This window comes from Vipera berus, assembly GCF_964194415.1.
Source record: "Vipera berus genome assembly, chromosome: 1".
NCBI classification, from domain to species: Eukaryota; Metazoa; Chordata; class Lepidosauria; order Squamata; family Viperidae; genus Vipera; species Vipera berus.
This window is the reverse complement of record NC_138202.1, coordinates 267,265,168-267,292,124: the sequence shown is the minus strand read 5'-3', so window position 1 is coordinate 267,292,124 and position 26,957 is coordinate 267,265,168. Positions and strand designations below refer to the sequence as shown.

Here is a 26,957-nt window from a genome sequence, read left to right as displayed (position 1 = left end):
GCTCCTAAAAGCTGGCTTTGGTCAGAAGCCTGGGGTTGATATATCAACGCATTATAGTACTGCATATCTGTGGCCCATTTTGTTTGATTTTTGCTGTTTATAAGATTGTTTTAGTCTTGGCTGCCCATTTGGATTTTGTTCATTGTTTTTATGGATTTTTCAGTTTTGTACACTACCTTACCGGAGTTGAGTGGCTAATAAATCTCAATAAATAATCAAATAATTTATGTAACCAACTGTTTCTGTTCATTTCTTTATGAAGCAATTAAGTGGTTATTGTGCTGAATGTATTATAGGGGAGCCAAAAGATATTAACACCCATCACTGTCTGCTTTACCAGAACATTATTATTTTGAAGAATCTTCCAAAGCCCTTTTTAAACAGCCAAGAATTTTGAGTTAAGGGGGAGAAAAAAAGACTTTAAAAAGGAAGTTAAATTAGTCTTCTTCACTCTAATATTCTCTAGCTATATTAGACTACAGTTCCCATCCACGCAGCCAAATAAATATTTCTAGGTTAATAATTTTGTGTTCCCACCCTTGTTACTTTATTTATGTAGAGATGTTATATTCTATACTATTTGGGCTTTGGTATCCCTCTTAATGGTTTATGACTACTTATTACACATATCTTTCAGGAAGAAATTATCTCTGTTGTTTTTTCTAATCATGTTTTCACTTGTCTTCAAAAACATGTATCTGCCAACATCTGTGTTTGATGAAAGCTTTGTATATGTTTCCTTTCCTTAAAGTGTTAACATAGTTTTCGCTATAATCTTCATTGTGAGAATAGTGGGCCATCTACTGCTGGTTTTAAGTATGAGCTTTAAAATGAGTTTGCAACAGCAGTCAGCAAGCTGAGTGTCCATATTTACAGTGTTATTTATATGTCATCGTATATATTAATATGAATAGATTGTTCCTGGTTTTTATTTTATCCATGTTTTTTCTTAAGGGGTGCGATGTAGTCTAGCCTCTTCATGGTGTGCCCTGGGCAATGTGACTTGGGCAGGGCTAAATAGTCTACACATGTTGGTCTACACAAGGATTTCTCAGCAAGAAGCAGCAGCATGAATACTGCACTGGTACTAATAGTAGGTAGTACTTCTATTAACTCTCCCATTTGGAATAACCATCTTTGACAACATAGGTTTGTCTGCTTATTTCAGACTAATCCATATGGATTCTTTCCAATTTTGATGCAAACCAATGGGTAAAGAGGCACTGCAGGAAATGATGCATATTGAATAACAAATAGTACACTGATGTACAAATTCTTGACTTAGCCCAGACTCACTAAGGAATGATGGGGCTTGTGTCTTCATTTTATTGATAGCTGGTGGTCCGTCAGGAAGCTCATCTAAGAATTTTTGTTGAAATTTTGGCGGTATAGCCACCAGGTTCCTCAGAGTATGCAGCTCTGCTCTATGGAAAATTTATATTCAAAGTTTGCTCATTTGATCAAATATAAAATAGCTAGGCCAGCACTGAAAAAATAATCCCATACTGTTGCCAAAATGTTGCAGTCACCTGAGTGGTTGCAGATGAATGATCTTTACAATGAATAGGTAGTTCTTCCATATAAATATTTTTTAAATAATCCCCTTTATTTATATTTAAATATTTATGTATTTGTTTAAACAGTTTACAGTAAATATCTCCCCATCTCACGTGACTCTGGGTGTTGCTTAGAAGAGTAAAACGAATCAAATAGAAAGTGGTGATGATGATGATGATGACAACCATGAATATTTTATTCCAGAAATGATGGCAAGTATCCCTCTTAATTTCAGGGCATAATTGCATTGAATATAGTGTTCTTGATGCAAAAGCAATAGAATGCTCTTCTTTGTCAACCATGAAATGTCAAATAACAGTTTCAGCATCATTTGTTGAGACATAGCATGCTGACCTCAATCGGTTTCTTTAGATCATTATATGCAAGCCACGTCATTTGCTCTCTGGAAAGCATTTTCACATTTTGCTCTCCATTTCCATTGGAGAGTTTTCTGCCAACAACTCATGTAGTGGTTACAGAAATGTGGCTAGGATGACAAGATTTGTCCATAGTAATTTAACAAGTCTGAAATAAATAGGTGACAATGTATTCACAACTGTGCTGCACCAGCCATATTTTCAGTAAGATTGAGGTCATGCCAATATTGTGCAGTAAGTACTCTACTGCCTCCTGAAGAAAGTAACTCTTGGATAATTAGAACAGCAGTTATCACATCTAGTAGTGCTAAATGTTCATCCATAAAGCAAGCAGGGATTAAAGTATTATCCAGGATGCACACTGTACAACCTAAGCTTTGCAATACTTGATCCATTGTTTTGTATGTCAAAAAACTGCAGGAGTGTTGAAATCCCCAAAGGAAGTCTTTGATACTGATACAGGCTTTTGTTGAGTGTTTAGGTACTGCTCTAAGACAGAGACCAAATCTAACTGCTGATGGCACATGAGAAATCAGTTTTTCCTTTATTGGGTTTGCCTCCAGTCATTGGGGCAATAATATCCTGTGTATTTGGTACTGGTACTGGTTCTGTTTCCAGATGACAAAAGTTTACATTGCAATCCCCAATCTTCTTTAGAAGAATTAGAGTTAGAACTGCTCAATTGCTATGTTTGACGCATGACACAGTGCCATGATACTCCATTCATTCCAGTTCTCTTTCTACAGAGAAGGTAAAAACAAGAAATGTGATTTACAAAAAAGAAAAAAAAAGAAAGAAAAAAAAGATCTTGGTGCCAGGATTTATCTTTGAGCTTTTTTATGATGCCATAAACCTCTCCCTTAAAATAGGCTGATGTATGGTCAAAGATGTCTGCGGTGGGGAAGGGGGTGGAATGACTAAAGGAACATTGCCCATCACAAGGCTGCAAGCTCCAGCCTTTTATATGTCGTAATTTAGGAAATGAGTGGAGTTGTGATGTCACAAAACTTGTTTCATCAGAGTAAACAGATTCTGTGGATGCCTCACACATGTCTGATGTGGGCATTCATAACAAGCCTTATAGATACTTTGAAATTGTGTGTTCAGCAAAGTATTTATTTAATGCATCTACTGTCACTTCTAACACTGGTAATACTCACAGAATAAAGGTTTGGCATCCTGGTCTTTGAAAAAGCAAGGAAAGAAATACCATACAAACACATTGTACCCTTGGAAAGTGTGACGTTGTATAATGTGGCTCTGCCTCTCACAATATGACAAGTCACTAATTTAAAGTGGCAAGTGTGATTTAAATGTGTACCCCATAGCAATACTTTTTATTTTACTGTTAATGAGGCTCTGTAGATATATCTCTGGTGTGTGATGGTCTCAATCCAGCCTACTGGGGAGATGCTATTATATTACATGCATAAACAAATATGATTTGCATCTCAAATCTTTCTAAATAAGAATCAGAATCCTCAGCTATGGTAGAAATTTCTGTAACTTGACCAAGAGCCGCACTTGTGGCCATTAATCCTTCACATAAAATATCTTGCAACTTCCCACTTGCATTGTAATGCAAGCTAATGGATAAAAATCACTCTTGTGGACAATGCAATAATTTTAAGATCTTCTTAAATGTCATCCTAAACTTGTGCTCTGTGTTCTTATGAGTATGCTTCTAACAAGACTCTTGATGAGAGTAACTTTATTCTGAAATGTGATAAGAGTTTAATTAAAATGAATTCTGCTTGCACACGTCTGATCAATCCCACTTCCAGACCTAAAATGGCCACAAGGTCATCTTGCACACCAAATGATGTCGAGAAATGAACAAAATGCTGTCCTTTACAAAAAATGGCTGCACAAGTCACAGTTAATGGAACTTGGAATTTTGCATTTTTGATTCTTACTCTTCTTCTGAGTCATATCTGGACAGTGAGCTGAGAAAAAAAAATCAGGCTTGGTAATGTTAGTGTAAAACAGTTATGAGAAGACAAATATTCTCCTTCTTGCTTCAGCTGTTATGAATCAACCAGTTCTGACTCGTGAAGTCTTAATCTATTGACAGTATCCCAGCAAGATCAATCCAGTGAGGTTTTCTAACTCCTGTACCACAGTTTCATAGCTTTCTTCTGAGTGCTAGATAGGCTCATCGTGATAAAAATAATTCATAGTACACGGTACACTATTTTTTCCACTGCAATGCAAATAGAAAGCTTTAGGGTTTTATATCTTTAGGTAGGTAATTATGCTTTGAATTCGAGGCAAGCTCCTGAAAGATCACCTAGGAAAAAATATTCAGAAATATTAAATTCAGGAAATATAACATTGATTTATTCATTAAAGATTTGCAGAATATATTTCTTGTTATCTGAGTGGTTCAGCAAAAACACTTCTAACTGAAGACTACATGAAGAAGTAATAAATAACATTTGGGTGGTGGTGGTTGTATCTAAAAGCATGCTCCTTCCTACCCACAAAACAGAAGAGAAAATAACAGAACAGTACAGAACCAAACCAAACCAAACCAAACCACCATAATATGGAAGAGGATCACACATGTATCTGGATATTTTATTTGCCCAGGCTGGGCAAATAAACAGTTGAGCTCAAATTTTCTGTTACTAAGTGAGACAGTTGTAAACTGAGCTTTGCCCCATTTTATGACCTTCCTTGTCACAGGTGTTAAGTGAATCACTGCAGTTGTTAAATTAATAGTGAATCTGGCTTCCCCATTGACTTTGCTTGTCAGAAGGTCGCAAAAGGTGATCACATGACCCCGGGAAACTGCAACCGTCATAAATATGAATCAGCTGTCAAGCTGCTGAAATTTGATCGTGTGATTATGGGGATGCTGCAGAGGTCATAAATGTGAAAAACGGTCATAAGCCACTTTATTCAAAGCTGTTGTAACTTCAAACAGTCCCTAAACGAATGGTTGTAAGTTGTAATTCCTGCTGCTGAAAAAAAACAAACTGCTGTTCTACTTAAAATAAAGCACATATTTTCAAGAGTAGAAACTGCTGTATCTAAAAGAACATGCAACATTTTGGTTGGGGGCTCTTTCATGCACATTTGTTTCTCTTGGGGTATTAACCATTCTGCTTTGAATTATTCAAATTCAAGAGGACTAGGCGCTTGGATCTTGCTTTTTCCAATTTTTACTAGTACTGTTCTATTTAATAGTACTGTTGTAGAATAGCAGGTTTCAGGTTCACTTCATGAATGCTATAAGGGGCAGTGAGGATCAAATCAACAAGAAAGCAGCCAAGAAGAGTAATAAATAAAATAATGTTGCAAGGAAAAATGTGTCTAGTTATAAGCTGTAATTCAGATTAATATCAATCATCTTTGAAATTATTCAAATGGTTTCACAGAAATTTGACTTTGGTGTCATTATTCAGTAATGAATAATTACTGCATTTTGTATCTTAAAAAACTAAAGAGAATGGTGTATTGTTTCGCTGTTGTCAACTGTTCAACAGAACTGATGTCTTTTTAAATGCAAAGCTACATACTGAAATCTCTTTAGAATAAGAATGGATATGGAATCATGCCAACTATACACAAAGACACGTATTAAAAAAAATCTCTTTTAGCATTATCACATCACACAAGGTCTGCCAGCTATTTCCAAGTTAATCTTACTGCTGAGCTGTTCCCTGGCCGCAATCCCATATCAGAGAACCAAGATTTTGTTCACCAACTAGCACAATTTTGCTGTCAAAATATAAGCAATCTGATCCTTGGCAGCCAACATAACACGTGTATTCCCAATTCCAAAGAACAGTCTCTGGAATCAGGAAAAGTTATACTTGCTTGCATTCGTTTCTAGCTTTTTAGGCCCTGCAGAATTTCAACCCTGAGCTCAAAGGAAAGGCAAAAATGAGTGTAATTAGCATGTTGATGACAGCTTATTTGTTTATTTATGTTTATCCTGTATTTATTATTTTTATAAATAACTCAAGATGACAAATGTACCTAAATACTCCCTTCTCCTTTTTTCCCCTTTCAACAACAGCACAGTGAGGTGGGTTAAGCTGAGAGAAATGACAGTTGTCTCCACATTTCTGAATGACTCTTTTGAAAAGCTTCATATGGATACTAAATTAGGATTATCAGAACAGGGCTGCAAAAATTTGGACAGCAGCAAAGAAATAAAGACAACTAAAATATGTACTGTACTCTAATGTTTGTGCAGATCTTTGCAGTATCTGATGTGAGGCTAGAAGGAAACAGCTGAAGGCTTGACAGACCAAGTGGCTTCCACATGTTACAAAGCAAATGTGAGAAATCCATTACTATGTAAGGATCAGTGGATGAGGTGAAGTTTTAAATCCTGGGCCTATTTTAAAAAAGAAGGTTAATTGCTTGCTTCTTTAGTAGTTTATCTTCATTGTTAGATCTTTTAGTATCTATAGTAAAAGTAACTTCTTTAGCCAAGCCGTGCCCTGGAGCAGGGGTGTTAAACTGCTGACCGGCGGGCCGGATGCATCACGAGGAAACCACGCCCACCCCATTGCCGGCAGTGGGGGAAAAGCTCTGATAGGTCGCGCGACGTCACATGACGTCGCGAGTTTGACATGTCTCCCTGGAGTCATTGCTACTTGTTCCTAAGTTTGTGGATTTTTAAAGAAAGTTCTGTTGCAGAGCTTTGGGTGAAACTCTGCCATCTATTAGCCCTAATTAGGTAACAGGGCAGATAAGACACAACCCTATAGGATTCCTCAGGACAATTCCTAGAAAACTAAGCCAAATACTTAACAGTGCCATCTTTGGTTTTTCTGGAAGGAGAGTCATAGAGCCATCACAAAGCTTCAACCTTAAAGTTCTCTGCAAGTTACTGTGGTCAACAGTATCAGAAGCAGTGGTGGGATTCAGCTAGTTTGCACCAGTTCAGCAGAACCGGTAGCTATTTTTTTGTTGCCCAGGCCCAGAATAGACTTCTGTAAACGGCATCCACACAGAGAACCATTTGTTCACATATTTGAATCCCACCACTGATCAGAAGCCAGAAGCCAGGGCAGGCAATGCTCTCCCAAGTCTTTTCCAACATAGCTCATCCATTCAGACAATCAAAGTTGCTTCTATGCCAAATCTGTATCGTAGCATTTGCTGGAAAGGATCTTATCAGTGGTTTCATTAAAAGCACTACCTTCTTATTTACCAACAGAGCCTAACGTGGAATGTTAAAGTGTTCCAGGTTGAAAGATTTTCTTAAACAAAGCCACATCCCCAATCTCCTTGAAGGCACTAGAAGACTCAGTTTGTAATGAACATTGGCAAAACTGGAGTTTTAGAGTCCAGGAAGGAGATAACATACAGAGTGGCCCTGAAATCTAAGAATCTGATCAACTTTATCAGGAAACAAACTACAAAACAAACTCAGACTATATTATTAGGCTGTGTGGTGGACCCTCTATGTTTTTGTTCAAAGTAACATTCATGCCAGGTTTGATGTTACTCATATGTTTATAATGGAGATCAGATAGGGCCATCTGCCTTACAGGTGAAGAGAGTTCCCTTGGGTGATTCTCTGCAGATGCAGAGGGAAATGAGCTCTTTTCTCACTGCTGCTTCATAGGTGTCATGTTAATGCCTAATTACTCATTCTTGCACCACTGCCACACTTGTTTTGCCCTTAGTACTTCATTACTCAGAACTATTCATTTTTCAAAAATGCTTTCAGTGTACTACCTGCAATGAGAGAGAGGCACTTAAGAAACACCATATTGGCATCTAGAAGATCTCTCTCTCTCTCTCTCTCTCTCTCTCTCTCTCTCTCTCTCTCTCTCTCTCTCTCTCTCTCTGTGTGTGTGTGTGTGTGTGTGTGTGTGTGAAAACCTACCTGGCATAAAGCAGGAATGACATCAAGGTCTGTGATAGCTCCTAGATCCTTGGGTAGCTAAAGGAGGTGAAAAGAGGAACATTTACAGCAGAAAGGATCCTACCGCCTCTCTTTCAGCAATGTCAGCCTTTCTCCATATTATTGAAACAGAAGCACTAATGCCCCTGGAAGAAAATTAAAAACTCATATTGAGGCCATAAATATAGATGCACACAATGGGCACGCTTTTGTAAAAAGGTAGGAAAGAGAAATAACCCCCCCACCCCCACCAAATGAATGAATGAACCTTTATTGTCAAAGTACAACCATGTATACATTGAGATTGGCTGAGCCTCCCTTCGTGCCCCCACCCCCCAGCTTACAGTGACATAAACCCTCCATCTTATTACACCATGTGAACTAATTGCACAACACACCGGCCTCGCAAGTCAATTATGCATGAAGTTTATAAAAATTCTTTCCCGTTCAAAAGCCTAACAGCCCATGGATAAAGCTGTTTTTCAGCCTGTTGGTGTGGCTGGCTATACTCCTATATCTCCTACCTAATGGTAGGAGAGTAAAGAGATACCGTCCAGGGTGCGTCATCCCTGAGAATTTTCCTCACTCTTCCAAGGCAGCGAGCCCTGGCGATGTCATCCAGTGGTGTCAGGGGACACCCCACAATGTCTTGTGCTGTGCTCACCACCCTCTGTAATGCCTTCCTATCCGCGGCTGTCAGACCAGCATACCAAACCACAATACCATATGAGAAGACGCTGTCTATAGTGGACCGGTAAAATACAACAATATTGAATGCTATTGAATAAATATGTATTAAGAGAAGTAATTCCAGGTCTCCTTAATTAGCTCCAGGCCTTAACAACATTTTAGCCTGCTAAATTTCCTATTTAGCCAGTTCAATCATGCCCAGTTCTCAGAGACTGCCAGTACATGTGCCTGTAGTTTTTCTTGGCAGGGATTTTCAGCAGTGGTTTGCCACTGCCTCTTTCTTAGGACTGTAGGAGCAAAGGCCATGTGTATTGAAAACCACTTTTCTTCCTTCTTAATTTCTCTGCAGCTAGTCAAAGATTGGCTAATTCTTGGAAATAGCCCTGAGAATTTCAAGGAAGTGCTTTGATAGGAATGACCATTCCTTGGGTGAATGGAAGAACCATCCAAACAGTAACTATCGTCTTTCTCAACGTTATGTAATTGAGATGAGATTTCGGCGCTTTTAAAGTAGGCATCGTGTTGCTTTCAGGAGGCTGTTCATCTCTTTACGTTGCTGAAATTGCTTGAGGAAACAGAAGGTTTCTCAAGTATTGGAAATCGTATCTTACCATACAGCCGTGGAAATTCAAGTCTACAAAGGCCTGCCCATTTTTTGCTGCCATTCTTTTGGAATTTTCCCATTAAAAGCCTTTTCTTTCTTTCTCCACTCATTCATTAGGCATATGTATTATTGACAAGTACAAGTCAGAGTAACAGCTATTTTATTTTCAGCATCAATCTCCCGTTTGCTTGAGATTTACACATGCACACCTGCCTTCCAGCTCCTACTAAAAAGAAATTTTCTAATCCCACCCCACCCGCACTTTTTGGCGCCCTGTATTGGCAGGACTTTTAGATTCTCAGGAGTCTTTATTCCATGCCATCTGCTTTTCTATCTTCTCTATAGTTCCTAGAACCCCGAGGGCCATCCTATGCTTTGTTTACAATTTCCTTTTGGTGTTTAAAGGATTGTGTGATCCTATTCTATTCTTGGACAGCGATGAGAATTATGAAATGTTTTCATTTTTTCTTCTTTTTGGAAGAAACTAACAGTGGGTTACCATACTGTGCTATTAATTTCTTTCGTTGTTTTTTACCCCTGCTTTGGAACCTCAAAGCTTCCTGCAGCAATCCTATATAAATAATGATCAAAATAGCATAGAAAAACCCCTTGCTTGGAGAAAGGATCCTCAACTAGAGTTGGCTCCAATTAAACTATAATGTGTAGCTTCAGTTTTCTTCTTGGCTGATGAACTTAATAAGTAGAACTTTTGTCTCCTGGCTGGTGCAATCCCAGACAGTGCTGTTGCATTATTTGGTATATAATAAGAGTATATGGCCAAGCATTTGGTAGACAACAATCACAACATTAAACAACAACAACAACGATGATGATGATGATGATGACGATGATGGAAAGGACCTTGAAGGTCTTTTAGTCCAACCCCCTGCTTAGGCAGGAAACCCTGTACCATTTCAGACAAATGGCTGTCCAGTCTCTTCTTAAAAACTTCCAGTGTTGGAGCATTGACAACTTCTGGAGGCAGGTTGTTCCACTGATTAATTGTTCTAACTGTCAGGAAATTTCTCCTTAGTTCTAGGTTGCTTCTTCTCTTTGACCAGTTTCCATCCATTGTTTCTTGTCCTGTCCTCAGGTGCTTTGGAGAATAGCTTGACTCTCTCTTCTTTGTGGCAACCCCTGAGATATTGGAAGACTGCTATCATGTCCTTCTAGTTCTTCATTTCACACCCAATTCCAGCAACCGTTCTTTATATGTTTAATATAAAGATGTTTAATCACCTTTGTTGCTCTCCTCTATACTGTTTCTAGAGTCTCAACATCTTTTTTACATTGTGATGACCAAAACTGGATGCAGTATTCCAAGTATGGCCTTACCAAGGCATTATAAAGTGGTATTAACGCTTCACGTGATCTTGATTCTCTGTTAATGCAGCCTAGCACTGTGTTGGCTTTTTTGGTAGCTGCAGCACACTGCTGGCTCATTTTTAAGTGATTGTCCAATAGGACACCAAGATCCCTCTCATAGGTACTACTATTGAGCAAAGTACCCCCTATACTGTACCTGTGCATTTGGTTTTTCTTGCCTAAATGTAGAACCTTACTTTTTTCACACTGAATTTCATTTTGTTAGATAGCGCCCAATGTTCAAGTCTGTCAAGATCCTTCTATATCTTAAGCTTATCTTCTGGAGTGTTGGCTATTCATTGCTTGAATTTACTTTGGGGGAGGATTATGTAGCAACTTGTTATTTCCATAACAATGTATGAATTCCAAAATGACATCTATTTTTTTCTTTGTGGAAAAAAAGAAAACGTAGAAGGTAGAAAGGTTTTTGGCTGTGCAGACCACAGCAAATTTTGATGAGTTCTTAAAAGTTTGGGTACATTGGGAAACCTCACCAATCTATTTAAGCATTTTTATGATGACCAGGTATCAGAGGTTAGGGCACTCTTACATATCTCAAAGTTTGGAAGTACATAATCAAATTAGTAGATCTTATTTGTGGCAAGGTTTCTGATGAGTATCTTTCAAGATGTTGTTAAATCCTCATTAATTTTACTCAGCATAATAGTGATGAGGGAAGATAGTTTTAGTCAGTCACATCTGGAGGGGTGATCTGTTGCTCACACTGTCCCATAAGAATATAACTTGACTCACAGATGTATCTTTCCTTTCTTGAGCAAAATTTAAAGAGTTCAGATAACTGAAATAGTGCATGCTATGTAGAATTGGTGGAAAAACATTGTTTGGGAGAGAAGAAGATGGAGAAAAATTAAGAGAAGAAGGATTTCTTCCAAGATTATTACCACCTCCATAATTAGTGGTGACTTCTGTGTTATTCTAAGGCATTTGAGTAACAGGGGATATTCGGGACAGGGGATATTCCTCTGTCCTAGTCCTATTAGACCTCTCAGCGGCTTTCGATACCATCGACCATGGTATCTTGCTGCGGCGTCTCAGGGGATTGGGAGTGGGAGGCACGGTTCTTCAGTGGTTCTCCTATCTCCTGGGACGTTCGCAGTCGGTGTTGGCAGGGGGCAGAGGTCGACCTCGAAACCTCTCGCTTGTGGAGTCCCTCAGGGGTCGGTCCTCTCGCCTCTCCTGTTCAACATCTACATGAAACCACTGGGCGAGATCATTCGTGGTTTTGGAGTTGGGTATCATCAGTATGCTGATGATACCCAGCTTTTTATTTCGACCCCAAACCACCCCAGTGATGCCCTCGACGTGATGTCCCGCTGCCTGGAGGCAGTCCAGGTCTGGATGGGGAGGAACAGGCTTCGACTCAACCCTGACAAGACTGAGTGGCTGTGCGTACCGGCATCTCAGGATATTCAGGATATCCCATCTCTTTCTATGGGGGGTGAGTTATTACCCCCCGTAGATAGGGCTCGCAACTTGGGAGTCCTCCTAGATTCACAGCTTTCTTTAGAAGACCATATAGTAGCTGTGACTAGGGGGGCCTTCGCCCGGGTCCACCTGGTGCTCCAGTTGCGGCCCTATTTAGACTGGGATGCCTTACGTACAGTCACTCACGCGCTTGTGACCTCTCGTTTGGACTACTGCAACGCTCTCTACATGGGGCTGCCCTTGAAGACCACTCGGAGGCTCCAACTGGTACAGAATGCAGCCGCGAGAGTTGTGTTGGGAGTTTCCCGATACTCCCATGTTACACCTCTGCTCTGCGAGCTGCATTGGCTTCCAGTTGTCTTCCGGGTGAGATTCAAGGTGCTGGTAATGACCTACAAAACCCTACATGGCATGGGTCCAGAATACCTTAGGGAGCACCTGCAGCTGGCATCAACTTCCCTCCGCCCAGTACGCTCCCACAGAGAGGGCCTCCTCAGGGTGCCACCGGTCAAAGAATGTCGACTGGTGGCCCCCAGGGGGAGGGCGTTCTCTGTGGGCGTGCCAGATTTATGGAACCATCTTCCGGTTGAGCTCCGGATGGCGCCCGACCTCCGCTCCTTCCGGCGCGATCTAAAGACTTATCTCTTCGAACAAGCTGGCCTGGCCTGATGGGATGGGGTTGGGTTTTACTACTTTTAATGTGTTTTAACCTATTGTAATGAGTTGTGGGCACTATATTAATCTCTTTTAATTTTTGTATTCTGTCTTTTAACATGTACTGCCCTGTTCACCGCCCTGAGTCGTCCGGGAGAAGGGCGGTATACAAATAAAATTAATAATAATAATAATAATAATAATAATAATAATAATAATAATAATAATAATAATAATAATAATAATAATAATAAATCTATAATGTTTCTCCAAAAGAATATAAATAGTGTTATCTAACTCCTATTAGGAAATAAGGCTTCATTGGCAACATAGAGATTGTTTTATATTAAATTATACTATTGTACAATTTAGTATTCCATTCTGGCACAGAACTCCAAGGCTTCTTGGTACAGATTTTTTTCCAACTGTATCTGAAAATATTAAAAACTAAGTCAGCAATTCAAAATGTACTTTCCAGGCCACTGAGTATTGAAGAACTAATTGTCTATTCATGCTTCCCAATAAAAGATATACGTTCTAGTATAATAAAGTTCTGAAAGATTGAAGAAAGAGTTTGGAGGAGCTGAAGCAATATAATGATGAGAAATTAGTACTATGTTCAAAGAAATTATAACCTAAAATAATAATAATAATAATCTGATTATTCTATTTGAAATATGTATCCACTTATTTGGTTAAACATTTTAAAAAATAAATTTTATTTGGAATATGTTTCCATAAACTACTGACTGAAGAAAGATAACTTTAAATTGGCATATTTATATTTTCCATGTACATTCATGATTTAGAATATTTACTCCTATTGGTACTGGAATTTCTGCCAGTTTCAGAACCAGGAATGTAATGTATACATTTTCGAAAGATCAGGGTAAGAGAATATGGACCATCAGAAAATATTCCAAGCCATTATTTTGTCAACGGAAAGGAAAGGAACTTTTTGAACTGATTGTGCATTGTTCAACACCTTCTCTCAACAACAGATGTCATGCTAGTATGTGGCTGCATAATGTTAGAAGTTATTTTTGTTAAATATCACACAGTCAACACAGTAGCTATGTCAAGGAGCATCAACAGGAGAAAGTGATATCTTATTCTTCTGATACTGAAAAAAGTAAAACCTGTAAGGCACTCTTTAATCCACGCAAGGAAGGAGGTGATGGATCACAATGGAGGAATGCTTTATTTGAGTTTAATAATCCACCCTTACAATAAAACCTTTTAAAAGTTTTATTAAAATTTGAGAAAAAAGAGATGGTAATAAGAACAATTCTGTGACCACAATTTCACATAGATTTGTAGATTAATAGCTGGTGCTTAATTCTGCTCTGAATTTCTTTTTCTATATTTATAACAGGGGATAGCAAACCTCGGATTCCCCTCTACCTTCCTGCATTGCATGACAGATGAGATGAGCTACAGATAGTCCTCGACCTATGACCACAATTGAGCCCAAAATTTATGTTGCTAAGCAAGACAGTTATTAAGTCAATTTCACCCCTTTTTACAACCTTTCTTGCCACAGTTGTTAAGTGAATTGCTGTAGTTGTTAATAACATGGTTGTTAAGTGAACCTGGCTTCCCCATTGAGTTTGCTTGTCAAAAGTTCACAAAAGATGATCACTTGACCTCAGGACACTATCACAAATATGAGTCAGTTGCCAAGCGTCTGAACTTTGAGCATGTGAGCATGGGGATGCTGTGTGAAAAACGGTCATAAGTCACTTTTTCAATGCCGTTGTAACTTCAAATAGTCACTAAAATGAACTTTTGTAAATTGAGGACTACTGGTAATTAGTCTGGGGCATAGATTAAGGAAGGTGCCAGCTCTATATCTAGAGTGGAGTAAAATACCTATTAGTCTTCCAGTCCGCACATTATGACAGATGAAGGTCGAAATTAGTTGGCTCTCTGTTTTCATTCAAATGATTTTTTATTCATTCTAATTCTTATACAGTACATGTCAAGATCACTTTAGTAAACCTAACCATTTCCCGATAAATTTTGATTTGGAAGAGGTGCTGAAATGATATTTTGGCTGGATCAGAGTAAAAATCAGCCCCATGTTTTTCATCCCCATAGCAAAAATAATCAGTTTTCAGGGATGGGGGAATCTCTTCTGTTCACCCCTTATTAATTTGCTTGAGTCGTTTCCTATCAAACATAGGACCCTCCTTTTCTGGGTGATTTGATAATTAGAGTTAAATGGAATTATAGAAATAATATACACTTTTGTTTACCTTTGAGTTAGAATTTAATGTGTTTTTTTAAAAAAATCTATACCAAAGGAAGTTGGAAGTCATTCTTTTTCTATTTTCTTTACTTTTTCTTTCTTTTCTTTCTTTTCTTTTTTCTTTTGCTTTCTTCCTGATTTTCCATTTTTCTTTTTTTTCTAGCTCATTTATCTTTTGTTCTTTTTGAAATTCAGGAAACACACACACAAATATAAAATTTTAAGGGACAACTATTTAAGGGACAACTATTAGTGAATGCTGATCTTCATAAAAACAACAGCAACAAAGAGCTCTGTTGACACTTAATAGCATATTTATTAAAGGATACTTTTATAGAGATCAAAATCTACTTCATGCAACCTATGCAATCAAGTGGACTGTGATCTCTGAACTTTTATGCATTAGCTTTCAAAATGCCACAGGTTTCTGTGGCTCTGCTGCAGAAGAGACCTTGCTTTCCAGCTGAAAGCAAATATACCAAACAGAATTCTATTCCCAGTCTGCATCTCCGTGGTTTACTTAAAAGTGGGTTTGTTTGTTTTTAAAGTTTAAAAGAACTTAGAAAGAGAACACCACTATATGGCTGTGTTGACAATTGTTTTCAGCATCTTATAACCAGATGAAGTGCCGAGGAGTCTACAATTTTTAGATTAATATTCTCTTACTTTTCCTGAAGGTTAGGGCCAGGCACAGTAAATTTTGGTAAACATGCTTTGGTACTAAATAAGGCCTGCTGGGATCGGTATACACTTGGTTATGTCAAGTGTACTTTTAAATTAACTGAACTGTACTATTAGGTAGAAATTGAATCCTGTATGATATTCAGTCCTCATCAAATGAAGATATTCAAGATAGTCATTCACAATGTTCTTCCTCATTAGCTCATTAGGTGCTATTTGATCTGTGGGGCCTGTCCTCTGGCACTATATTGTCAATAGTTTCCTATTGTCTATCCATGTGGTTTCTTGGTAAAAATACAACAATGATTTACAGACTCCTTCTCCCATGCAAGGTGAAATGATACCTTTCTCTTCATCACCAAAGTGATTATCTGCCTTCAAGATTTTCCTATATTGCTGCCCCTTGATACAGGTCCTTTCTTACATTAGCTAGGCCAGGGGTAGGCAACCTTGGCTCTTTTATTACTTGTGGACTTCAGCTCCCAGAATTCCTGAGCCAGCTGTGCTGGCTCAGGAATTCTGGGAGCTGAATTCCACGAGTCATAAAAGAGCCAAGGTTGCCTACCCTTGAGATAGGCAGTTGGGATGACCTTCATGCTGGGGTGACCTGTGGGAGTATCTATTCTTAACATGGAACTCTGCCTTTTGAAAAGCATCTTTGGGACACTCAGGGGTTCTTTGTTCATCCCTCCCAGCCACCTGCCCACCTTCTTTTACAGGTATTACTCACCAGTCATCATGCTGGCATGTCAATAAATTACATAAATTAAGTGTGCCTTGTACTGAAAAGTATTTCTCTTTTGTTGCGCCTTAGTTGATTGGATTCTCACATCATACTAAGCTCTAACGTACTTAGGAAATTCGTGAATCCAATTGCATCGTATTCACAAATCACGGTTAAAACACGCCCTGCATAATATGTGACACGGGCAATTTGTATCAAATATGGATCTAGTACATGTGTTTGAATTTACTTTCTCAGTTCTTAACAATCATTCTAATATCCCCCCTTAGTTACTTTTCTTTTCCTGAACAAAATACTGTAGCCTTTCATAAGGAAGAAAATGCTCCAGTTTCTTAATTTTTTTTGGGGGGGGGGAGTTATGATTCAAGTTCTTTATGTATATAAAAGATCCCTTCACAAAACTTTTGTGCTCCAGTTTTTTATCTATTACATTCCGAAAAGGACGCTGCTGAGTGAAAATGTGTGCAGGGGAAGGGAACTCCTGTTGCAATAATAATAATATAAGGGTTTTGGGTGTGGTAACTATTAAAGTATATCACAAAAATGTCACATTTGAGAGGTAGACAATAAATCAAAGACTGAAGCCAGGAGGTAAAAATCAGAAAGTGATGGAAGTAATTTTCAATGTTTGTCTAAACACCCAAATAGTCCAATCATGTTAGGACCTGAACTAGTGGGAAATTACAGTTTTGTGCCATCATATGAGTGTGAGTATTCTTTCAGACGCACACACATACACAAATACACACACACACATATGCCAGAAAAGAGAGTGGGTTTTTTTTAAATGAAAATGTTCCAAAAAGTTAAAGCAAATCTTGGAACAGGAAGGAAATACTATGCCAATTTAGGACTAATATTTACCTTTTACATCTGGCTTTCCTTCCTTTGCCTCAGAGATGGAAAAATCACCCCCCCCCCTTTCACCTTTCAAATAAAACATGGAATTATGAAGACAAGCCTATTCTTTTGCTCATTGACTTCTAAGGCGATCTGATTCCACAAAATACCCCGATATTAACTGAGTCAAACTGATTTGAGTTGCAGATCCAGTAGTCTGGCTAATGTTAATCAAAATGTAAACCTGAGGTGATTCAGAGTCTGTCGTGTTTTCTCTAGGATAGCCCCTTTTTTTTGTTCTCAAAGTGCAAGTGATTTCAAGGCCTTGTATATTACCGAGTGATCTTTCTGAACCTCTACCTTTCAATTTTCAAACAATCCATTTATGGCACAGCTTGCTTTGAATATTTGGACGATTTTGTTCTTTGGTACACTGAAGGCACTCTACCTCAGGCTGTTCTAGCTGGCAAAGCCACATTCAGATTGTATGGATCAAATTCTGAAACTTTCAGTAGTAAGTTCAGATTGAAACCCTCATCCTCCAAGAACGTCATCTTTCATCTGTTAGACCTTTCCCATCTATCTATACATTGTTTCCTTGTCTTTCACCAAGTTATTATCATTTGTTTTGAGGAAACACATGGCAGTTGATTTCCTTTTAGGGTGACTGAAGATAAAATGTTATGTTATTAATGTCACCAGATGAAACTGCACTCATAGGATATATGCTGTTAGAAAACTTAAAAATGGATATGTTAGGTTTTTCTATCTTTTAATAGTAATTTTAAGTAGTAATTTTAAGTACTCTACAATCTCTACATTTCTACATTCTTGGACTGATGGCCCAGGTGACAAAGGTGCGGTGCCATCATTTTCTACTTTTCATGGACATTGATGAACAACTCTTGGGTCCTCAACCAGCAGTAAGCATAGACATTTAATAAAGAAACAAATAAATGCCTAACAAACAATCCTTTTCTTCACATATTCAAACAGCAAGCACTGCACTTTCCTCAGTAGCTAAAGTAAGCTTAGCTAAAAAACATTGGCAAGTCAGAGCAGATTGACTTTTCTTGATATTCATCTTTAAACCCAGTTCTTTACTTCTAGATGTTTGCATTTGCATGTAGCCTAAAGCCTATTTTCATATGATTGGCTTCACATTTGTTTTCTGCTCTATGGCCAGTTATTTTGGGGGTTCTCTGGGCTCAATATGTCCACCTAATCATTCAATTGTTTCTTTGAATTCTCTCTTGGTATAATTGCATTCATCCAGTCCATGGAAAACTTTGAAGCTTTGGAATCTGAATCAGGATCTGTCCTCATCTTATGAGATAAGAGACTGACTTGATGGCATGGGATGCATCAAAAACTTCACAGTACAAGCAAATGGGCTCTAAAAATGTGGCCCAAATCAAATATACATACAGTCATGGCCGAAATTGTTGGCACCCCAGAAATTTTTCCAGAAAATCAAGTATTTCTCACAGAAAAGTATTGCAGGAACACATGTTTTGCTATACACAGGTTTATTCCCTTTGTATGTATTGGAACACAACAAAAAAAGGGAGGAAAAAAATCAAATTGGACATAATGTCAAACAAAACTCCAAAAATGGGCCAGACAAAATTATTGGCACCCTTAACTTAATATTTGGTTGCACACCCTTTGGAAAAAATAACTGAAATCAGTCGCTTCCTATAACCATCAATAAGCTTCTTACACCTCTCACCCGGAATTTTGGACCACTCTTCCTTTACAAACTGCTCCAGGTCTCTCTTATTGGAAGGGCTCCTTTTCCCAACAGCAATTTTAAGATCTCTCCACAGGTGTTCAATGGGATTCAGATCTGGACTCATTGCTGGCCACTTCAGAACTCTCCAGCGCTTTCTTGCCATCCATTTCTGGGTGCTTTTTGACGTATGTTTGGGGTCATTGTCCTGCTGGAAGACCCAAGATCTCGGACGCAAACCCAGCTTTCTGACACTGGGCTCTACAGTGCAACCCAAAATCCTTTGGTAATCCTCAGATTTCATGATGCCTTGCACACATTCAAGGCACCCAGTGCCAGAGGCAGCAAAACAACCCCAAAACATCATTGAACCTCCACCACATTTCACTGTAGGTACTGTGTTCTTTTCTTTGTAGGCCTCATTTCGTTTTCAGTAAACAGTAGAATGATGTGCTTTACCAAAAAGCTCTATCTTGGTCTCATCTGTCCACAAGACGTTTTCCCAGAAGGATTTTGGCTTACTCAAGTACATTTTAGCAAACTGTAATCTTGCTTTTTTACGTCTCTGTGTCAGCAGTGGGGTCCTCCTGGGTCTCCTGCCATAGCGTTTCATTTCATTTAAATGTGGACGGATAGTTTGTGCTGACACTGATGCTCCCTGAGCCTGCAGGACAGCTTGCATTCCTTTGGAACTTGTTTGGGGCTGCTTATCCACCATCTGGACTATCCTGCGTTGCAACCTTTCATCAATTTTTCTCTTCTGTCCACGACCAGGGAGATTCGCTACAGTGCCATGGGTTGCAAACTTCTTGATAATGTTGCGCACTGTGGACAAAGGCAAATCTAGATCTCTGGAGATGGACTTGTAACCTTGAGATTGTTGATATTTGTCCACAATTTTGGTTCTCAAGTCCTCAGACAGTTCTCTTCTCCTCTTTCTGTTGTCCATGCTTAGTGTGGCACACACAGACACACAATGCAAAGACTAAGTGAACTTCTCTCCTTTTTATCTGCTTTCAGGTGTGATTTTTATATTGCCCACACCTGTTACTTGCCCAAGGTGAGTTTAAAGGATCATCACATGCTTGAAACAATCTTATTTATCCACAATTTTGAAAGGGTGCCAATAATTTTGTCCAGCCCATTTTTGGAGTTTTGTTTGACATTATGTCCAATTTGCTTTTTTTCCTCCCTTTTTTGTTGTGTTCCAATACACACAAAGGGAATAAACCTGTGTATAGCAAAACATGTGTTCCTGCAATACTTTCCTGTGAGAAATAGTTGATTTTCTGGAAAAATTTCTGGGGTGCCAACAATTTCGAGCATGACTGTATACATTTTTACGCTAGTGGTGTTTGGTATTTTAAAAGTTAATTAACATGCCTTGTATTAAAAAGTACAGTTTCAAACTACACTTTGTGTTGAGCCACTTTCTGGGACTTCAAAATGCTTTAATTACATTGTGCCTCTTTTGTTTGCAAGCTACAACTTTATAGCTGTTTCATGAAAAAGTTACTTTCCTTTTCTCGCTTTTCATCTTACTTCTGATGGAACAAGTGTCATAATCTCATTGCCCGTCACCAACTCCCACAGCTTTTGAAACTGTATCTTTGCAAGTGGATTCCACTGTAGATAAACTATATTTAAGCCTTCTTGTTTCCTGTTGCCTAGTATATGCTTTAGTTAAAAAATTCAGTACACTTGAACGAACTCGTGTTTATCTGAGCACTATTCATATCATTCAGTGGTGATAATTTTTCACTAGGAAGTCCTAGACCTAGGTTGAATCCCTGGAACTGACACATTACAAGAGATCCCAGCTGTTAAGTGAATTGGAGAGATGCTATCTGTTCAAATGGGAAGCACTGGGCTAGAAGGCATACAAAACCCTGTCTGTCTGTCTGTCTGTCTGTCTATCCACCCACCCACCCTGTATTTAATTTATCTATTTCAGAGTTAAGCGATGTGCCCTTCTTCCCATTCCTTACCAGATACTATTATAACATTATAATACCTCCTGGCAGGTTTTGTAACAAGTTGTTTACAAAAACATTCCTCTTTGGGTTTACATAAAAATGTCTGTTTTCTGAAAAGTCTGCAGTTAATTAGCTTGCGTTTTATGTGTTATTCAGACTATAGTCACAATAATTTTTACTGACATATATTTGGACTGCAATCAGTCAATGTTATCCAAGCACCTATGAAAATACATTTTCAGTGATATCTGTTCTTTCTGTCATGCTCTCTGTGTTAGTTTTACAAACAGGTTTGTTCTGTGCTTTTCTTTCCTCATAAGTTTTATGCTGTCTGTGATTACACGGCAAGCAAAGTGATAGAGTTATAGAATATGCATGTTGTGATTCAGGGTCAGCCTGTGGGTTCGGTAGTTGGGTCGGACGACTCAGAGGAGGAGGAGGGGGGTGTTGAAGAGCTTGCTGATGAGAGCCCTCAGCCAGGCCCCTTCCACCTGGTCACGACGGAGACCCAGCTGTGTGAGCCTGACAGCGTGGATGAAGATGACCCACAGCTGGCCCTGTTCAAGGATGCCCGACGCAGGAGGCAGTCAATCAGGAGTAAACAGAGGAAGGCAATGGGGCACCTTGGAAGGAGGCAGAGAGAAGCCACGCCCTGAACTGTTTAAAAGGGGAATGCGTGGGAGGGCTGGTTTGCTGAAGGCAACCGCTTGAAAAGCTCCTGTTTCTTGGTTCGTGTCTTGTTTGTTTTTGTATCAATAAATTTGGCAGGCTTAATTCCAGCCTCTTGCCTTCTTGTAAAAGGGGTTGTCCCTGCCTTTTCTGCAGGGCCGGTAGCAGGCTGGTACAGAACAATGCATCAGTATCTTCACTCACTCTTATTTGGGAAGGATTGCATGAAGCTGCCTTTAGGAATGGATACATTGATAGAGCACGCATGATCCCTGAAGCCAAATGCCTATGAATCCTTATCTATTGGTAAAAAGGGCGTAAGAGCAATACCACGCAATCTCTTGATATTGGCATAGTCCAAGGAGCTGTTGCACGTGGTTCTTTCATAGAACATTCCATATTCCACTCTACGAGAGGAGAAGACACCTTCACCCAAAGGGATGTAAACTCTATGATGCTTCTTGTTTGAGAAGACTTGACATCCAGGGTTGCTTTCACAAGTTTATTTATCACACTGTTATTCTAACCTTCCTTCCAAGAGCTCGTGATCTACACATGGTTACTCTTTTCAATGCAGATAGCAATTATGTAACGATATGTACAAAGCCACCTAATGCAATCCACAAGTGAGCTGAGGTGTGAAATTAGAGTTCCTGATAAAAAGCTGAACTTCTATAAACATTTATCGAAAAGTATTAAAACTCATTGGAACTTATGTTTGAATAGACCTGTATAGGACTCTGCTGCAAAGGACACCGGCCTCTTACCCATTGTAAATTATTTTAAGAATAAAAAGGTAAAGGCAATGGTTTCCCTGTTCAGTCATGTCCGAGTCTAGGACATGGTGCACCTCTCTATTTCTTGGCTAAGGGAGACAGCACTGTCCAAAGATATTTTCCATGGTCATGTGGCCAGCGTGGCTATATGCCAAAGGTGCCTGGAATGCTGTTACCTTCCCACGGAAGTGGTACCTATTAATCTACTCACATTTGCGTGCTTTCAAACTGCTAGGTGGGCAGGAGCTGGAGCAAGTAACAGGAGTTCACCTCATCGCGCAGGATTTTTAAGAATAACTATAGTGCAAATGCCATACTTGGGAACATTATTTGATGTAAGAGAAGAACTCTGATGAAATCCAACAAACATTATAGTCAATACCATACTAGTCAGTAATCTTTACTAACAGGAAAACCTTATTTATCATTTAAAATAATGGAATGTACTATCATTTTGAAAATGTGGCTAACATTGCCAGAGTACTTTCTTTTGAATCTAGTTTGCTTGAAGAATCAAGAATCTTTTACTGTACCATACTGGTTGAAAACATAAGATACCCTTTTGTGGCCTTCTGGGTGACTCCACAGGGAAAGAAGAGGAAAGTCTGATGAGAATATCATAGAACAGGTGGAAAGTTTACACCTAAAAGAGCAAAGGATGACATTAGGGGCCTTGTAAGGCCCCATCACCTCTTTGAATTCTGACTCAAAATATCTTAGAACCTCCAAAGCTATGGAAATAGCACTACTGCTAAGTAGTGGAGCATTGCAGAGAGCACAGTGTAAGCTGGGTTCCTTGGAAGTAAATGTTTTCTCAGAGATTTGTTCAAAGTGGCTATTTAATAAGCACATATGGAATACAGATGTGACATGGCATATGAGAATTGGAAGCAACATCTGTTGCAGCTTTCCTGAGCCTTGCTCCAACAGATCACTTGGATTCCTGATCTTTTGTCTTCATTTAAAATACTTTTTATGCCTGTTCTTCAGAAATATTAGTATTTCTTTTGGGTCCTGAGTGCTTGATTGAACCAGATTGGCCTGGACTGATCTAACTCTCCTTGGAATCTCTGACTTTGGCTTATCAGGTTGCACTGCTTATCAGGACACACATATTAAAGCAGGAAGTAATTACAAGAAGACCACTCATGTTTAGATCTTTAAAGAACCATATTTTTATGGTGAGATGAGCGGCAAACAAATATATATACATATATGCATATCTATATCTATATCATCTATCTATCTATCTATCATCTATCTATCTATCTATCTATCTATCTATCTATCTATCTATCTATCTATCTATCTATTATCTATCTATCTATCTATCTATCTATCTATCTATCTATCTATCTATCTAACAGATTCTCCAGCAGAGAGCTAGAGTTAGGAAAAGAAAGAGTGGAAATTGGGAAGTGAACAAATTTCTCATTTGGAGCTTTCCATGGTGCTTAAGGACCAAACTTACTTCTCACATGAGTGCCTGCCAATGGAGGAGTTCAAATGCCACGGAAGTTAATGGGTGAAAAAGATCCTTGGACTGGTTCTTGGCTTGGTTAAAAAAGCGCTCAGTGAGTTGAAGCATAATCATGAACTAAAACAGCCTGAGCCTTTCCATGCTGCCCACAACACTTCATTGTCTTAGTTGTTATGCTGGTGTATCTAGACGATTCTTCCACATATTTCTTATATTGGCAATGTGTCTCAAGTTCTGCTGATATAACAGATTGTAAGGTAGTTAATCTGGTAGACCTTGAATGTAGAATTGCTCTAAAAAAATAAAAACAACAATAGGGAAGTCCAGGTAACAATCTGGATTAAATCCAGTTGCAGGGCAATACAATCTCCTAAAGTTGCCACATGCAGACAGAGTATGATTTATCTTTATGAATTTATCAATGGTGCTTAACATAGTGCTTAAAGAATTGAGGAAGCAAATGGTCCCCACAAGGTACACAAAGCTGGATTCCCTCTGAATGGTCATGATTAATAGCTCAAAATACCTTAAAGAACAGAAAGTTTTAGATCACCAATCGATGAAATTTCTACATTATAGTTTATTTGAAATTTATCCTGACCCCATCTGGGATAGATGATACTGGCCATCATACTGAACTTAGCCATAATATAATTTATTTGTTTTTAGTTTTTGTCTTGTACAAAACAGAGCCAGTATGATTGCAAAAAGTAGTGTACGGCTTAGCATGTTGTCTGAATCCAGCCCTTGTGACTTACTCAATAACACATGATTAAGGAAAGGATAGAACAGCATGATATATTAAACCATACTATCATAATGTTCTTCTTTCTATTCATAGATTATAAAATTTGTTCTGACATTGATTTCCTGAAAAGAGCTAAATGCAATAAAACCTATTCTGCTTTGGACCATTTTAAACCCTAAATATGGGGGTTAATCCTTGTATAAATGACTACAAATGTGTCTCTATAAGTCTTGCTGCCCATAAGGATCTTATTTATATCATATGATTCTTGGTTTGGATAACAATTTAGCATAATACCGTTAGCAACAAAGAGAAGTAGGAGTATTACTGTATCCTAGTCACGAGGGAGAAACTGCATCCCAATCTTAAAAAAGGGAAATCTTAAAAAAGTTTTCAGATGGGGAAGAAATGGAGGTAGTGACAGATCTTATTTTCCTGGGCTCTAAGATCACCGCAGATGGGGACTGCAGCCAAGAAATTAAAAAGACGCTTGCTCCTGAGGAGGAAAGCCATGGCAAATCTAGACAGCACACTAAAAAGCAGAGACATCACCCTGCCAACAAAAGTGCGTATAGTCAAGGCTATGGTCTTCCCAGTTGCAATGTATGGCTGTGAAAGTTGGACCATAAGAAAGGCTGAGTGCCAAAGAATTGAGGCCTTTGAACTATGGTGCTGGAGAAGACTCCTGCGAGTCCCTTGGACTGCAAGTTGATCAAACCGGTCAGTCCTAGAGGAGATCAACCCTGACTGCTCTTTAGAAGGCCAGATCCTGAAGTTGAAACTCAAATATTTTGGCCACCTAATGAGAAGGAAGGACTCACTGGAGAAGAGCCTAATGCTGGGAAAGGTTAAGGGCAAGAGAAGAAGGGGATGACAGAGAATGAGGTGGCTGGATGGAGTCACTGAAGCAGTAAGCATGAGCCTAAATGGACTCCAGAAGATGGTAGAGGACAGGAAGGCCTGGAGGAACATTGTCCATGGGGTCGCGATGGGTCGGACATGACTTTGCAACTAACAACAACAAAAGTTTCCAACTAAAGTATCAGGAGAAGGAAAGTCCCAAATCTGCCATTGGTTTTGCATTTGGAAGCCAGGTCTACCAGGATGGAAAGAATGTACAGGTAATCCTCAACTTACAACAATTCATTTAGTGACTGATCAAAGTTACAACAGCACAGAAAAAAAGTGACTTATGACTGCTTTTCACACTTAAGACTTTTGCAGCATCGCTATGGTCATATAATCAAAATTCAGATGCTTGGCAACAGGTTCATATTTATGACGGTTGCAGTATCCTGGGATCAGCTTTTGTGACCTTCTGAAAAACAAAGTCAATGGGAAATCCAGATTCACTTAACAACCGTGTTGCTAACTTAACCAATGCAATGGCTCACTTAACAAGTGTGGCGAGAAAAGTCGTAAAATGCGGCAAACTCACTTAACAAACGTTTCACTTAGGAGCGTAAATTTGTGGCTCAATTGTGGTCGTAACTGAAGGACTACCTGTAGTTCTTCTTTCTTGCTATGGGGTTAGAAAAGTGGAATGCGACCAATCGCATTGCGACTGGTTTTACTGGAGCCCAATGTTTTCTGAAGCATTCACTTGAAAGGCTATAACCAGCTCCGTATTATTCTCTGTTTTGATGGTTTAACATGTGTTTTGGCATGAATCACTCAGGAGATGGGATGGAGAAGAAGCCAGCCAGCAGGACGGGCTGCTGAAATCTGCAGGTGTGTCGTGATTGTATGTGAATCCAACAGGCAAGAGATTTGATGAATGCTAAAATTTATTTGTAGCTGGAGGGATAACTGAGTGTAGAAGAGTTTGTGTTTGAACTGTCTCTCCCTCACACACACACACCCTGAAAGCTTGAAGGTTTGCTTTCTTTCTTTCTTCCCAAAGCAAAACAAAAGAATATTTCATGTAATTACAGGTATCATGTGTGACTATCAATTATAGCCTCATTAGGAAATCTTTCATTTTAACTAGTCAATAATACTTTTTTTCTGATACTGCTTGACAAAGGAGAATACATGTCTTTTTGCCCAAAGGTGTTGCAGGTACGAGACTGCTAGACCTAGAGAAGCTATGCTGTTATGGGAGAGAAACAGTCTAATTTTGCCAAAATAAATGGCTAGAAAGTGGAAGACGGAAGGGGAGAAATGGAGGCTCACTGTTCAAACTGTCAAATTCCTTTTGAACAAATTAGCTGATTATAATCTTATTGATGCTTGGATGCCATCCAGGGTTTCTTTTATCCACTTGTAAAGAATGATTTTTTTAAAAAAAAATATTGAAGTTTTCTTTCCTAAAATCAGCTTTCTATCCTGACCCTGAAGGGAAAGATTACTAGTAATGGAGCAAAATCCAAATCCAAATCCTTACCTTTGTTGGTATTCCCAAATAGTTGTAGATATGAAGATACATCGCTTCATGAAGAGTTTCTGATTTAACTCCGGGTACTTGCCCTTTTATTTAAAAACATCAGGAAAT

At 38.9% G+C, this 26,957-nt stretch overlaps 1 long non-coding RNA gene across 1 annotated transcript; it reads right to left on the bottom strand.

The window, feature by feature from the left end:
* Positions 1 to 4,190: 4,190 nt before the first annotated feature.
* On the bottom strand, positions 4,191 to 26,947 carry LOC308659468. The gene is made up of 3 exons (XR_014024542.1): positions 26,850 to 26,947; positions 7,789 to 7,845; positions 4,191 to 4,224 (listed from the first exon to the last, which is right to left on the bottom strand). It is a non-coding gene; the product is annotated as an uncharacterized lncRNA (long non-coding RNA).
* Positions 26,948 to 26,957: the final 10 nt, after the last annotated feature.